The sequence below is a fragment of the Alligator mississippiensis genome, chromosome 1, assembly GCF_030867095.1.
Source record: "Alligator mississippiensis isolate rAllMis1 chromosome 1, rAllMis1, whole genome shotgun sequence".
Lineage (NCBI taxonomy): Eukaryota > Metazoa > Chordata > Crocodylia > Alligatoridae > Alligator > Alligator mississippiensis.
The window spans coordinates 241,986,559-242,003,573 of NC_081824.1; positions in this window are offsets into that span (position 1 = coordinate 241,986,559).

Below are 17,015 nucleotides of genomic sequence, written 5' to 3' on the forward strand. Positions count from 1 at the left end.
GGTCTTCAAGAGGAGGTTAGATGAGTATCTAGCTGGGGTCATCTAGACCCAGCACTCTTTCCTGCTTATGCAGGGGGTCGGACTCGATGATCTATTGAGGTCCCTTCCGACCCTAACATCTAGGAATAGGAGCTATCAAACAATTCCTTTGGTAGGCAGCTGGTTCTAAAATTCTGCACAATCAGGGGTCTTTGCATCTTCCTTTGCCTGGCCATAGTTGGAGACAACTCATCTTGGCAGCTCCTATGCAAAGGCTTACACTAGGGGTGGACAATTCTTTCGGCTGGAGGTACACTTAATCAGTTTTGGTGAAGTGTCTAGGGCCACAAGACTAGCCCTGCCCTTTGACAGGTGCCCCACCCCCTGGTCACCATCTTGGAACCAGAAGTCCCACTTCTAACCCCTGACCTTTGCCACTGGAAGCCCCTCTCCTTGCTTCCAGAAGTACTCCTTTTGAGAAGGGGTAGGGTTGCCACCTTGGAACCAGGAAAAAAAAAAAAGCCTGGGTCCTGAACCAGAAAAAAAAAAACAAAAAACCCAAAAACCTAAAAATTAAACATCCACTGTAACATTTTAATTTCATTTCAAAAAATATTTTGTCCCAATTTGTGTGTTTGCATAGTGTGTATACAGGCAATTGCATAATAGCTTAAAATAAAGTCTTACTCTTATATTTGGGGGGGGGGGGGCCAGGGGGTACAGCGTATGGTTGGGAGATGGGTGTGGTGGGGGTTGTGACAGGTAGGAACTCACTGACCAGCACTGTACCAGCAACCCACCTACTCACCTGCTATGCCTTGATCAAAGATAATTATGTTGGTAATTAGGCAGTAGGATGCTCTTAGAAAGCCCCAACTCTCCCACCTGCTCTCCATCAAGGAACTGATGGCTTGCCCCCTGTTCTTCTCACAGCTCCTCCTCTGCCACCCTCTAATCAGCCTCCAGCCTACCTGTGGCCTCAGGGACTCCAAGGCTTATCTGGACTTAACTCAAGCCCCCATGCTAGAAGGGCCACAACTCAAGCCCCTGCCCACAGGGCCTCAACTCATGCCCCTCATTCGTGGGGCTTCACAACTGCCATCTTCTACTGCACCCCATACTCTAGGGTCAAACACCCCGACAGACTCAGGTGCCACACATCGGCATGCCTGGCCCACATCTTGCTCCCTCTCACCAGGGCCTCAACTGCTCCTCTTACAGGGTCTTCTACTCCCTCAGGCTCAGGTGCTTCTCAAAGCTTACTTGGCCTCCGCTATGTTCCTTCAAGGTCTTGCATCCCAATGGGCTCAGGCATCCCCTACGGATGTTCCTGATACTACTACTCCCTCCAGTGTTAACACTGTAACCCACCAGGTGGTGGGTGCAGGGGTTTAGGCACCACTTCGCACCAGGATGGTCTTCAAACCTGGCATTTAAGCAGCCCTACCCTATCACAGGAAGGGCCACCAGGCCTCCCTACAGGGTGCAGTTTTAGGTCATGCCCAGGACCCACAAGGCCTCCTCCTTACCGCCAAGCTGTTATCAGAGCAGCAACTCCTCCAGGACATTGCTTTCTCAACATATGGTAGCAAACTGCTACCTCCAGTTCTGCTGATCTGGGACTTAAAATGGCCACTCATCAGGGCCAAGCCACACCTGCCTGCTGCCTGATCCAGGTCTTAAAGCAGCAGAGCACTTAAGGTGCTCCCATACCCACCTTCCATCTTACAATGTTTAGCAGGGAAGGCTTTTCCCTGTTGCTCCCAAAACCAGACCTTCCCCCCTGCCTCCCCCCCCCCCGAGCCTGTGATAGTCTTAAAGTGGCAAGCACCCCATTGGTGCTCCATCACAAGCATCCTATACAGGCACTCCTCCAGCCTGTTACAGCCCCCACTGGTGCTCCACCACAGAGGTTGTGGTGGTATGTGCATGTGGGCCACAGCTCATGGCGCATAGACCCCACCACCAGCAGCTGCAGCAGCAGCAGGCAGTGGGCCTTCAGGGCACTCATGGCCTGGAACTCTGCCAGCCTGCAAGGGGAAACCCACAGTTTTCCATGTTTTTCCACAGCAAATGGAAAACCTAGATCCCTGGTGATCAGAGACTACTGAAAGAGGACCTCAGCCACTTAAGCCATTGTAAGCCCAGAACAGAAAACAGAAAACTGTCTGGGTAACAGACTGTCCTGTTGTGCCCCTGGTCTGCTTGGAATCCCTTGCCTAAGGCCCCTTGTCTTCCATTCCTGTCTGCATCCCTTCCTAAGCCCTGAGTTTCTGAACTGCTGCTTGTGAACCTGCAATACAGGTGACCTACCTCAATTGTCAATGACGCTGGTCCTCCCCCAGCCCTATGGTTGCTAGACCTCTCACATGTTCTCCCATGTCATTCCAGTGACCCCTGTCTAGAGCATAATTACATCAACTGGATAAATATACATCCCCCTTTCAAGTAAAATGCCATATTTCAAACTGAAGTGTGTCCTTAGAGATCTGGTCTCTTAGGAGGTTTTACCGAACATCTGCTCCTAGTTGACTCACGATAGGAGACACAAAAGCTGATACTACTGATGAAATTGCTGCAGAATCAACAGTCTCTCAAGTAAAAAAGGGAACTAACATTGATGCCTCACTGGAAGTCATGTTCAGTGTTACACACTTTAGGTGAGGAGTGAAGGAACATATGTTTCTACAGAGCAGCCCATGTGGTGATTCAACAAAATATGATCTCAGAGAGGGGTGTTTCTCCATGATCTGTCCATGAGTGCATATATCAGTGGTTCAGAATGATTGACCAACCTAGAATTCAGGGAGTTCTCACACTCCATAATGTCTTTCATAATATTTCTTTTGTTTCTTTATAAGATTACCTTCCCTTTCTTGAAGAATGCAGCTCTCAAGGGTATGTGATTGAGTTGGAGTTGGACATGGGCAGCCAGATCCAGGTGCTGATCAGGGATCAAGATTACCAGGTTGGGGTCAAAGCCATAGTTGGAGAGGACAAGAAGAATCCAGAGGATGAGCTGGGACAGGAAAATCTGGAGGTTAATAAGCAAGCAAAGTCAGAAAGCAGGGGGCCGGGGGGGGGGGGGGGTGTCAGAGTACAATCTAGAACCAGGAAAAGTCCTGTTGCCCATACATTTCCTGCTCCTCTCTCTGGTCTACATAGAGAAAGAAGAGAGTCAGGTGATAGGATTCAACCATTTGGATGCTAGTGGGTGGGCAATAATGAGGTTTTAGGCAGACCCCCCATCCAGAGGGTGCAAGGCTGGGGTAGGCAGCTGTGCTGGTCAAACTAAGACCCTGGGTTGAAGGCTATAGATCTGACAGCAGTGGACTTACAAGAAATCAAACGCAGAGGTGTTTGTTAATAAGCATCTCACCCAAGCTAAAGGCCAAAGCCAAGTGGTATAGCATGATATGCCAATAACACCTTTTATGGATCATATGTTCTCTTTAAATAGCTTTCACTCTCTTTACTGCAGCTTCAATTAACCCAATGCTCTGCAAAAAGTGAGGGCTTAAAGTGACATGCTTTGAAAATATTGGGAACAGAGAACCCTTGGATGGTCAAGCTGTGACCCGTTATCAGTGCAACTATTTTCTGGGATTCCCTGTTTTGCAAAGATAGAACTCATATGATAAACAACTATGTTTAAGGAACAGTTTTCAAGACTAGCTAGCTCAAATTAGTGGCAGTAACAATAGAATGTGAAGAGATACTACTAACCAATCAGAAGAAAGAAGTCACCTTTCTCATGTTGCCAAAGTATTCAAGGAAAGTCAATAGCACTTGCTGTTCCTATTGTTTGTTCCAATTTTGCAGATACATTGTGCAATGCTAATTTTCCATTTGAGATGAGAGGCCTGGCCACAAGACCTCTTGACAAACACAGGTCCAGCACTTGATGATGCCTTGATGTCCATTATACAGGTTGTGGAGAATTTCAGCCTGCATGCTAGGGAGGGATGATAAGATGACATCTCCTTTACTGGGATTCCATCTTACTCCGAGTTTCATCTCAGAGCTTCCAAGGTGATCCCACAGCTCACACAAGGTCATGTTTGCTCCTTTGGGGAACAACCTAATGCTGGGACAAATGGCACAACAGCAACTCCCGGCATCTTAGGCAGAACTTTGTTCCAATTCGATTCAATACAAATACCCAGCCCTCACCTGATTCCAGGCCTGCCAGACCTCAGTAAGGTATCCTCAGTATCAGAATGGCTGTAGTCCAATGAACCCTGGCTAGAGCACAGATACGTAGATTAGACATATCATTCACCTCCTGGCAGCATGGTAAACTCCTCATGGCAGTGGGCTGTGGCTCAAGCTATCATGGGGCAAAGGTACTGAAAAGCCTGAAAATCTTTGACAGGCAAGGTTCTTTGAGTAGATGTGATATCTTTTATTAGACCAACTGAGTAGTTGCAAGAAAGTTCTTAGCAAGCTTTTGGGCACAGTCACCCTTCTTCAGGCATGGGGTCTCTGCTGTTTCATAAATTCATAGATGCTAGGGTTGGAAGGGACCTCAACAGATCATTGAGTCCAACCCCCTGCCTAGGCAGGAAAGAGTGCTGGGGTCAGATGACCTCTGCTGTTCTGAGACTCCAAAATTAAAAGTGTGGCAGGATGTCAGTGAGAGTGTAAATAGGTAGAAATGAGAAAGACAAAAGTTAAAGCAGAGAGGGGAGGGGGAAAAGAGCAAGGAAAAAAGGCTAAAGGGAGACATTACAGTGATAGAAACAAAAGGTAAACTTGACCTCTCAACATTCGTCTTTCCACTCACCTTTTCTCCCTTCCCCTCCCTTACTTTTCTGCCCTTTGTCTCCCTGATTTCCTACCATTTCCTTCTTCACTGAGAGCCTCTTTCTTACCTTGTATTACTACCAGTGTAATGTTCCCCTTTGGCCTTTTTCCCCCTGCTTTCTTCTCCCTCCATCCCCTGCTTTACTTTTGTTTCTCCTTTCTACCTATTTATATTTTCACTACATCCTCTCACACTTTGAGCTTCTCTCATTCCTGTTTCCCTGATCTCCTGTTTCCTTTTTCACTGATAGACTCTTTTCTACCTTGTATTCTATTACTGTAATGCCTCTCTTTAGCCCTTTTTTCCCCTGCTCTCTTCCCCCTCCCCTCTCTGTTTTACCTTATGTCTTTCTCATTTCTACCTATTTACATTCTTGCTGACATCCTGCCACACTTTTAGTTTCTCTCATTCCTTGGAGTCTCAGAACAGCAGAGAGACTGCATGCCTGAAGAAAGGTGGCTGTGCCCGAAAGCTTGCAAATAATTTTTTTCCAACCACTCAGGTGGTCTAATAAAAGATATCACATCTACTCAAAGAACCTTTCCTGACTATGTCCTTAGACCAACATGGCTACAACCAAAAACTCAGAAACATGAAAATATTTGAGTAGTGCAGGGCACTGGGGTCTCAACCCTCACCCCGCTTCTAGCTCTGTGCTGTTCTCTGTGCCTTGGGAAGAATGGGCAGGTCAGTGTGGGTGAAATTTGTCATGGGCTTGTAGGGGAATGAATGTCTCCTCATTCTCACTGCCAGGTTTAGACACATACTATGAAGCTGATCCTTGAGAGCTGCTTTCCTGTTGGAGACCCAACCCCCTTGCAAGGTGGAGGTGGAGGATGTTTTCTCCACTTTTTCTGTGGGGCACACAGTACCTTGATCAAGAATGAAGACTTAGCCCAGAAGGTACTGAGAGCTGAGGGAAGTCTTGCCTAACTCCAGAGACAACAAAAAGAGTCTCCAGCTGCAGTTGCCACAGCATGGTCTGCACACCTCAGTTGTTGCCCCTGCAGTAGCAGCACAGTGTTTGTGCATTTGGCTGCTGCTACCACAGGGCTGCTGCTGCTGCCAGGGTGTAGACTTTGCAGAGGTGGGGCACCATTCTGTCACCCCTACTCAGCTGGTGCTGATGCCCCTCTCACCCATTTCAAGCTATGCTGCCAGCGTAGACCTCCAACTATGAACAGGATCCATGCCCTCTACGGCTTGGTTAGGACTGATGGTACCTGTGGAGGGTGGACAGGCTGCTGTCACTGCCTAACTTTTGAAGGACAGGACCTAATGAAGGATGTGTCCCTTGGCATTGCCTCACACAGTCCCATCCCTGCACCCACCTCTAATTTTGCAGAAGCTGATGGAGAGAGAAAGAGGGCTAAACCATTCTAGGGATATCTGGGCAGAATAGAGCTGTTTGATATTTTCCTGCCTGGCAATGGCAGCACCATTCTGAGAAGAATGTACAAATGCTTAGAAAGAGCCTATAGTTACGTAAATAATTAGTTTTGCCTGGAGCAGCTTCCCACCCCTGATGGGGTATTCATGATCAAAGCTGTGCTCTCTATCTTTGTCCTCCTTTCCTTGATCCAGGCTGTGGGAAGTTGGGATATGGGGATTGCTTTGAAAAGCTACTGGGCATGTCTACACCAGATGTTCACTCTGAAGTTGTCTAATTAGGCCTGCAGTAAATGTCTGTGTCTATATGTGCAGCCCCATTAGGTCACAGGAAACTAATAAATTCAAGTACTATCCTACTGCAGAGTCTTTTTGTGTGCAGCAACGCACATGTAGACACTGTCCCCATTGGCTGGGGCATAAGGGCACATCAGTGTGGCTAGCTGCTGTGCCCCAGCCAGCCCCACCACATCACGTTGAGCTGTGTTGGAGCAGCCCCAGGTTGGCAAGCTGGCCTCCCTGGGGTTACTCTGATCTGTAAATGTGGTGCCTGGGAGCTATTAACTCCAGCGCTGGAGTTTATTGCTAAGCATTAATATGCATGTGTAGATGTGTCCATTCATACTACATAGTACCTGGAAAATAAGGTAGTACCAATGCTTCTGCAGTAAGCCAAGCCACCACCAGTTCTCTTGACTACCACTGACCACCTGCTATCCAGTTAATGCAAAATCTTGAATTATGTCCTGGACTTCTACCTGTCCCAGGATTAGGAAAGTTAGTCCTGGTGAATCACCTGCACTTTCAGTCCCCACACTGTGCTTGCCCAGTTTACATTGCTATATCTTCACCAGTTAATCAGAGTGAGGGCCTGCTACCTAATTCTCCAGAACACAGACTCTCAGCCTCATACCCACCCCCCACCCACAATCTACCTGAGCTGATCTGAATCTTGTTCCAAAACCTCTCCACTTAAAGAAGTATCAAGCAGCACCTGCAGCACTGTGTCTGAGCTTCTTCTGTTAAAGCGTACACAGTCCATGTCACAACTGTAGCAGATTTCATAGTGCTGTCTGAAGTTAAGATTACAGGACACTTCGCAAGCTAAGAACCTTGGTTTTAGTTGCTTATAGGTTTGCCAGTTTTAAAATACTTGGAATCAAACTTCCCATGCTGGCTGCCTACCTTAGTCTAGCAAGTGTTTTTATTTTATATCATTTAATTTAATTTTTAGAAGTTTCAGCTAAATACAGTTCAGCTGTGTTTCTGAGAGCAAGGCTAGAGGAAATATATTGTAATGCACATGTTAAAGATCTCCTCCTATTTCACTGAGACACTCCAGGACCTCTGTGCTTAATATTTGTAAACAGGCTACCCAGGTATTAGAGAAACACCTTTTTTGCAATCTCTGTGAAAATCCAGTTAAATTTAGCCAAGTTTTAAGCCTGATCTACAATTACACCAATCCCCTGGAGTCCTTCTAGCACTGCATGGTGACATCTCTAATACTCTTCTGGCAAAACAGAAATACTAAAACACCTGACAAAATTAGTTTGGAAAGCCACAAGATAGCTGCTTACGTCACCAGGTTTTACTGCTATAGGCCAAGGGCTGACAGTTATTTTGGGTGGAGGGCCACTTACTGAGTTTTGCCAAGCTGTCGAGGGCCACATGGTTAGTCCAACTGCTGGGGCTTCCACTGGGTCCTACTGCCCCAGCTCCTGTTATCTTTGACAGGAATAAGGGGCAGATAAATATTAATTTTCTAAATTTTTTTAGGGTCCCCATGGGCCGCATCTGGCCCACAGGCCATATTTTGCCTAACTCTGCTATAGGCTGTACAGACGTGATAGAGTAGGAAGAAAATGGGGGTAGGGGAGTGTTGCTCTCTATGTTAAGGAGCAATATACATCTTCCATAATCAAGATGGAAACAGAGGAGGGGCAAATTGAGGTACTGTGAGTCAGAATACAAGGAAGTCAGGGAGAAAGGGACTTGGTAGTGGAGGTCTACTACAGGCCGCCACATCAGGAGGATGAGCTGGACCTGGAATTCTCAAGACAGCTCTCAGAGGCTGACCTTTAGGGTGACCTAAACTGCCCTGACATTTGCTGGGAGGAGCAGTCAGCTAGATCCAACCATTCACATAGATTCTTCTGCGTACATGACCTGCACCTAACACAGAAGGTATACAGTCCCACTAGGGGAAACATCTTGCTGGACTTGGTGCTGGCTACAGGGGATGACCTGGTGGAGGATCTACAGACACAAGGTAACCTAGGGAACAGTGACCATCACTTGACTGAATTCATTATCTGGCGTAGGATGGGAAAGATAACCAGTAAGGCAGAAGTTCTAGACTTCAGAAAGGCTAACTTCAGTGTGTTCAGGAGATTAGTTAGTGAGGCACTGAAGAACAGGAGCACTGGTGATATGGGAGTCCTGGAAGGGTAGTTGTTCCTAAGGGGAGCAATCCTACGGGCACAGGAGACAATTCCATTGTGCAGGAAAGGGGGCAAAGGGGCCAAGAAACCCCCTTGGCTGAACAGAAAAATCCAGGAAAGCCTAGGGGCAAAAAAAGAGACAGATAGGTTGTGGAAGCAGGGGGTCACTACCAAGGCAGAATATACCTACTTGGCCCACACTTGCAGGGAGGTCCAGATGATCTTCATCAAAGGGTGTTGAAGGAATTAACCGGTGTCCTAGCAGAGCCATTGGCACAGCTGTTTGAGCACTCATGGTGCTCAGGTCAGGTCCCAGAGGACTGGAAAAGAGCCAATATGGTCCCTATTTTGAAGAAGGAGAGGAAAGAGGGTCTGGGTAACTTTAGACTAGTCGCACCTCTATCCTTGGGAAAACCTTTGAATAAATTATAAAGGATCACATTTGTGGGAGTCCAGCTGGAAAAAATAATGCTGAAGGGCAACCACCACAGATTCATAGCAAGTAGATCCTGCCTGACTAACCTTGTTTCTGCCTGTCTTGTATGCATACCAGCCCAGCCTCTGGCTTTTTTACTTTTCATTCCATCCAGAAAGAGCACACATCAACTGCTAAAACTTCCTTAGCCTGACAAAGGGTTTTTGAACCTTAAAGCTTGCTTAAAAATTGTTCTCCAACTATTTAAGTTGCTCTAATAAAAGATATCATATTCACCCAGAGAACCCAGTAAAGCTAGCTGCACTCTATCATGCATTAGCAGGTGTATGACAAACAGGTCCAGGGAGGTGATACTTCAAATCTATGTGGCATTGGTCAGGCCGCAGTTGGAGTACTGTATTGTTTTGAGCACCATACTTCAAGAGGGATGTAGACAGCCTCGAAAGGGTCCAGAGAGGGACCACTCATATGGTTAGGGGCCTGAAGGAAAAGCCCTACGAAGAGACATTGAGGGCCCTGGATCTCTTCAGCCTCAAGAGAAGGCTGAGAAGTGATCTTGTGACTGCCTACAAATTCATCGGGGGGGGGGGGGGGGCAGCAAGGAGAAGCTCTGTTTACCAGGGCACCCCTTGGAGTAACTAGGAACAATGGCCACAAACTGACAGAGAGTAGATTTAGGTTAGACATCAGGAAGAACTTCTTTATGGTAAGGGTTGCCAGAATCTGGAACAGGCTTCCAGGGGAGGTGGTGCTCTCCCCTACCTTGGGGATCTTTAAGAGGAGGCTAGATATTCACCTGGCTGGGGTGATCTAACCCTAGCGCTCTTTCCTGCCTAGGGCAGGGGGTCAGACTCAATGATCTACTGAGGTCCCTTCCAACTCAAACATCTATGAATACTAGTCATAGTCCTGAAAGCCCTAAATATGCCTGCTTGGTGGTAACCATGCCTCAGAGCAGCATTTCTGAACCCATGTGTCACAACCCAAAAAAAGTGTGTCACAAGAATATATGAAAGGGTCACAAACAAGCTTTGAAAATAGGTTCTCCTTCAAAAGGAGAAGAATGTGGGAAACCGTGGCTTTTCCCTTGCAGGCTGGCAGAGTTCCAGCCTGCAAGGGGCTGCTTAGGGCCCCCATGCCCCAACTGGGGGGTCTGGGGCCAGCAGATCCCGAGTGAGAGGCACTGGGTTGGGAGTGGCCATCGATGTTTTCAAATGGCTCCTGGTACAAACAAGGTTGAGAACCACTGCTTTGGAAACTATCATTGTGGTCTCCAACCCAAGTCATGGCTATGCCTCGCAGATATTACTGGCTGCATCTACACAAGATGCTGACTGTGCAGTAGCTAGTTACTACTGTGCGGCAGCATCATGAGGCACAAACTGTGACGCGACACAGTCATAATGAGCTACTGCACACAGGCTGACCAAGAAGCCATGCAGCTACACTACTGTACAGTAACGCTGGTGGGCAGGTTTCCCCTTTCTGTGCCTGGAGGCATAAGCAGAAAGAGTAAGTGAAGGGAATGGGAGGGAAGAAGAGTGGAGTGCCAGTATATGTGGAGGGGAAAAGAGCAGGTGCCAAGAGTGGGGTAAAGGGAAGATTCTTACCTGCTTTGGAGACAAAAAAAAGGCTCCACCTGCTGCTGCCACAGTGTAATCTGTCCACCTCAGGTGGGGAGGGAGGCAGACTGGGAGTAGGGCAACTACAGTGCCAGTTGCTGCTGTCACACCCCCATTTTCAAAATCCTGGATCCACTCACATTCCTTTAGGAAGTAAAAAGCTAATAGTTTCATAGTTTCATGGTTGTTAGGGATTGGAAGGGACCTTACAAATCATCAGGTCTAGCCCTCTTGCACTTGGGCAGGAAAGACTGCTGGGATTAGATGACCCCAGCAAGATGGACATCAAGGCTTTTTGAAGATCGCCAGGGTGGATGACTGACTGGGGGGAGCCTGTTCCAAACCTCTGGCACTCAACTTGTAAAGGAGTTTTTCCTTATGTCTAGCCTGAAGTGATCCTCAGTCAGCTTGTGTCCATTATTTCTTGTCCTCCCCTGAGGGGCCTTAGTGAACAGATGCTCCCCCAAGCCCTGATGCATGGGCGACTGGTGCCTTCTGAGTCTGGTGGAGCACCAAATCGCCAGCCAAGGGGGGAGAGGAGGGTCCCCCTATGGCCGATTGCTAACGGGGGGGGGGGGGGGGGTCCCCCAGTGGCCAATTGCTGAGCCAGCGGCAAAGCCGGCACTTCTGGTTTTGCAGCTGGCGCTTCCAAGGGGTGCATGGCCGATCTCAGGGGGTGCACATGCACCCTCTATGCATCGCCAATGCCCTGATGTATGCCCTTGTGTAACAGGGAACCCTAGTCCTGTTACTAGGAGGCAGGGTGGCCCCTCTAAGTCCAGAACCTTCCAGTCATGGTCAGCCGGTCAAGTAGGGGTTAAGGCTCAAGCCCTGCCAGCTGGTTAGATGACAAGAAGAGGAAGGTCAAGACCTGACAAATAGCAGCCTGTATTGCCAACCTGTCTTCAAGCATCACCACACTCCCCCATAGTTTGGTGTCATCAGCAAACCTTGCTAGTTTGCTTTTTATATCCAAACCATTGATGAACATATTGAAAAGCACTGGTCTGTGTACTGAACCCTGAGGGATGCCACTGGTCGCCCTCCGCCATGATGACTTGTTCCCTAGTGATGTCACAGTGAGACTGCACTCTGGTGCCACCTAGATAGTTCGGGCACTGCTCCTACTCGCCTCCCATGTCTTTGATGTTAGTTAATGGGGAGGCAGTTCCCTGTCAGTGGCCCCAAAGGGGTCTTGACCCTAGTCTCTTCTTCATGGGGATCCAAACCTCCCCTTTACCCCACCCTTACCACATCCACAGCCTGGGAAAACACTGCTCCCTGTAGCCTTCCCTGGGATGATCTAGCCTCATCCACATTACCCGCCTCAACCTGGGTCGGGTCTTTCTTGCCGTCAATCTCTCCTGAGTCAATCCCTTGTCTTCGTATCGGCTTTTGGGCGACTAAACCTGCTCCGGCCTGGGCTGACTAACTTAGGAAAATTTTAACTGAAAAGCTGTTTGGCGTCTGACCTGTGCCTCCTCCAGAGTGTGCACAGCAGCAGGGAGCCAGCCCCACCCCCTCTGCCCCCCAGATGAGCCACCCTGTCCTGCTCCCCACTGGGGCCATGCATTGTGGCCCAGGGCCTGAAGCCTCATGCACCCCCCTGCTGAATAGAAGCCCCAGCTCCAGCCCTGCCCGACTCCCACCCTATGGGAACCTCAATCCCTCCTCCCCCTCAGACTTACCTGCAGGAGCTGCTCTGCCTCGTGGCCATGTGCATATACATGGATGTGGCGCCCCCTGCCTGACTGCCTTCCTCTGGCTCCCTCCCAGCCCCTTACAGGCTGGATCTCCGCCAGCCTGCAGAGAGCTCTTTGCAAAAGAGCAGAATCCACGTTTCTCTGTTAAAATGAAAAATCCACATTTTTCTTGGGTGAAAGGGAAAATCCACATTTTTTTTGCATTTTTCCATGGGAAATGGAAAACCTGGATACCTGGAAAACTTGGAGCCCTGGTGATGTTGCAAATGTTTTTTTCTGGGACCAAAGTGTCATTTTTAAGGTACAGGAGATATTTCTTCTGTTCTACTAAGCTCAAGTGAAGCTTTAAGTGGAATTTTGAAAGGATGTAGACAAATTGAAGAGAAGTCCATAGACTCCTAGAAAAATAGGGCTGGAAGGGACCTTGGGAAGTCAAAGCAAAACCATCCTCATGCAAAATACCCTATACCAGTCCTTGTCTACCTTATTCCTAAAACTACATCATTAATCCTGTACACAACTACAAGGCATATTGCCCAGACACCAAAAGCACCCTAACCTGACATAGGTAAGGTAGGGGAGAAAGTAAGTGTCCCACTACTGGAAGTGTTATTAAAATGTGCTTGATAGACTTAAGGAAGAAGGCTGTGCTCGCCCTCCCTTCCCCACTCCTCTATAGGGAACACAAAACTGCCACAGTCCATACCATGGGGGAAAATTCCTTCCTGATCCCAAATGCAGCAATCAGCCTAACTCCGGCCCTCTACCCAGAAGCCTCCATGTTTTAGTCCCAGCTAGAGAACAGGTATACCCCTGTCAAAATCCCCAGCCTTGGCTGCAGCCAACACCCGATGCTTCTGAGGAAGACAGAAAATACTCCAGTCTCCTCTAGCAACAGGAGTGGAACAATTACTTCCCAGCCCCATGAGGCAACCAGCAAAGCACTCTGCACTGCTACCTGGGAACCACAAGCACAACTCCATGTATCATACACCCTCCCTGGAGAGCCAGAACTGCCTTTTCTATCATCCTATCCCCTCAATCAACTTATCCCAGCTCCTTTAATCTTCTTTCATAACCAAGTCAGTTGTGGAACACTGCTTCAGTCTCTTCTGCTGCTGCTGAGTATGCTCCTCTCCTATTTCCACCTGCATTAGACTGCAGAGATCTTCTCATAGTGTGGGGATCTCCTAGCTTTTCCAACTATTGCTCTTCACAGCTTACACCAGGCATTGCTACTCTTAGATCATCCCTGACCAATGTTTATCCAACCTCTTCTTGAAAATTTCCAATAAAGGAGATTCCAAGACTTTCCTAAGCAGTATATTCCATTGCCTGACTTCTCAAATGGTAAAGACATTTTCCTGGTATCCAAACCAAATTAACTTTTCTGTAATTTAAAGCCATTGCTATGCATCCTGCCCTCTGTAGAAAAGAAAAGTGGTTCTTCCTCTTCTTTATGGCAGCCTTCAGATATTTGAGGACTGTTAATCTGGTACCCTCTTCATTGTATTTTCTGTAAGCTAAACCTGCTTAGTTCTGTCAGCCTCTCCTCATATAATTTCGTTTCTAACCCCTTTATTATTTTGGTCATCCACCTTTGGATCCTCTCTGACTTCTCCACATTCTTTCCAAAATGCACAGCCCTGAACTACACACAGTACTCCAGATGAGACCTAACCAGCACCCAGTAGGGTGGCACTGTAACATCATACCCTGTGTCTTACACCCAGTACTCCTGTTGATGCAGCTCAAAACCACATTCACTTTTTTTTCCATTAGCATCACATTGCTGACACATGTTGAATCTGTAATCCACCAAGAGCCCAAGATTCTTTTCAGTAACTGTACTACAAACCAGCCAGCTATGTCCCAAGGATGTGTGGCCAGTAGGAATGTGAGGTCTTGATTATTATTCCCTAAGTGTCGCATCTTGCATTTGTCTACATTGAACTTCAGCCTGTCATTAGCCCAACTTTCCAGCCCATTGAGACCCTTCTGCATTCTACTCCTGTTCTCCAGTCTGTTTTCAGTCCTTCCCAGTGTTGTGTTGTCTGCAAATTTGCTTGAGAATCTCTCCAGTTTCAGCATCCAAACCATTAATAAACATGTGGAACAGCACTGGACCCAGGACAGAAGTGTGTGGAACCTCACTAGAAACTTCTTACCATTCTGACTTTCATCCATTTATAATTACCCTTTGCTTTCAGCTATTGAGCCAGTTATCTATCCAGCATGCAGTAATTATATCTAGCCCATGTGTCATCAATTACCATAGTTTATGCGAAGGTTATGTGGAACTTTGTCAAAGGCCTTACTACAGTCCAAATGCACTATGTCCACTGCATGCCCTTCATCCATCCAGTTAGTTACTTTGTCAAGAAGTAAATCAGATTTGTTTGGTATGATTTGTTCTTGGCAAACACATGTTGGCTGCTCATGACCAGACCCCCCCCCATCCCAGGTGTTTGGAAATGGACCTTTGCTGGGAGGGGGTGCTGAGAGCCTGGGATGGGGGCAAGACTGTTACTTGTTTTGGGGACTTTAAGTCCCCAGCTGCTGCAGCACACTTCCTGCCCTGTTTGTTGTTTCTACAGTAGTAGTGTGCAGGCTGTTATCACTCCTTGCCGTGGCTGGGGAGAGGGGTGCTGCTTTGCTGCCAGTGCAACTGAGAAATGGCTGCTTCTACTGCCCACTGCCACCAGAAGCATTGCTCTGCTGTCTACTAGGGCTGTACAAAATGGCACTGTTCCATTTCAACTTGAGTTTTGAGGTTTGAAAGGAACAGTGTTTTGTTTCAAATTTCATTTTGAGGCAAAACAGCTGTTCCATTTCGCTTCATCGAAACAGAGAAGCTGTTTTGATGCTGTTTCAACAATTTGCCTGACCATCGTGCTGGGGAAAGGAACTCAGCCCAGCTGGACTGAGTTTGTTTCCGCAGCCCCGATCCATCATTGTGCTGGGGTTGGGAAGTTAGCCCAGCTGGGCTGAGTTTCTTTCCCCAGTGTGATGTTTAAACTCAGGCCAGCTGGGCTGATTTCTCATCCTCAGCCTGATCTAGCATGGGGATAGGAACTCAGCCCCAGCCCGATCATAGCGCTGGGGTTGGGAAGTCAGCTCAGATGGGCTGGGGATGGCAAGTCAGCCTAATCATAGGGCTGCAGATGGGAACTGAGCAACTTGGCTCAGTTCCTTTCCCCAGCCTGATCACAGCGCTTGGGAGGGGAACTGAGCCTGGGCTGTTCCCTTCCCCTGTGCTGTGATCAACTTCCCACAGCCAGGCAGCAGGAGACAGGGAGAGCCAGGGCTCTGCACCCTGCTGCTACTGGGAGTGCAGCCCTGGTTTTCCCGTGTCTCGGGCCACCTCGCTGCTGGCTTCAAAACTCCAAAAAGTTTTGAAACTTTCAAAACATTTTGAATAGCCTCATCTTGTTTCAAGGCTGTTTTGAAGCCCTTCATTTTGATTCAGTTTCACTGTTTTGAGCTCGAAATTAGTCAAAACAGTGTCAAATCAAAACAGCTGGCAAAATTTTGCACAGCCCTACTGTCTACTTGTAGTTACAGAAGCAACCCAACTCTTTTTGACCTCAAGCACACACAGAGATTTCAGCTTCAACCTGGTCTACTAGTATTCCAAGGATTTTAATTACTGATAAATAAATAGGTAACAGGTCCCAGGCTAAACCCACTAGGAAGCAATTGTACATCACCAGTATTTTTCTCTCAAGGCTAGACAAAACATAATACCACTGCCCAGGAGGAACTCCCACCTTGATCTTCTCGGTCTTCCTTACAATACCTGAGGTGAAGGGCTTCCCATCTTAGACGCTCTCACAAATCATGGTGAGCGCTGACTGCCCAGCAGCCTTGATCCAATTTTCTCTTATAGCATCAGTACCTTTATAAACTTTGCCATTTTAGAAGGCAAGACCTTTGCACACAAACTCCCACTGACCCACTCACCTGGCCCCATGTATTTAAGCTGTTTAGAAAGCAGTTAAAAGCATATTAGCACAGTCAAAACAAGCAAAAAGCAAAACAAGCACTTCCCTCGCCCATGTATACCAATGGCATTATGCAGATAAGGGACTCAGTTCCCAGCAATCTGACTCTGCATACTAATGGCAGTATGCAGATAAGCATCACAGAGAGGTTGTCACACAGAAAAGATACAGAAATAGGGTTAAATCTATAAGTAGAAGGCCAGGGCTAGTCTCACAAACTGTAGCCCCAGAGCACACGCCTGTAATTGCAGGCCTCATTTCACAACGGAGCTCATGTTAGCTATAATGCCTTCCAATGGCAGTGTATCTTCAGGAGTCAGAGACAGTCATTCATTCCACAGCAACTGTGCCTACAGACTCATGAGGGAGATCTCTCAAATTGCAGGGAACAGCCTTGCTCAGCCAAAGCCAAGCTCTCTAACATCAATAGGCATTGAACAGAGAATCTTCCATCACCACCAAAGGCCAGTAGACCATGGGCCACAATCACTGGGCCCATGAACCCTCAGGAAGGTTCTGCTCCTGCACTGTTTCTGGCCTGGTGGATGAAGGCCAGGCCACACCCACCCCATGCCTCGGTTTCCCCATCTGTACAATGTTGAATGAAATGTATCTCCTACACAGAGCAAAT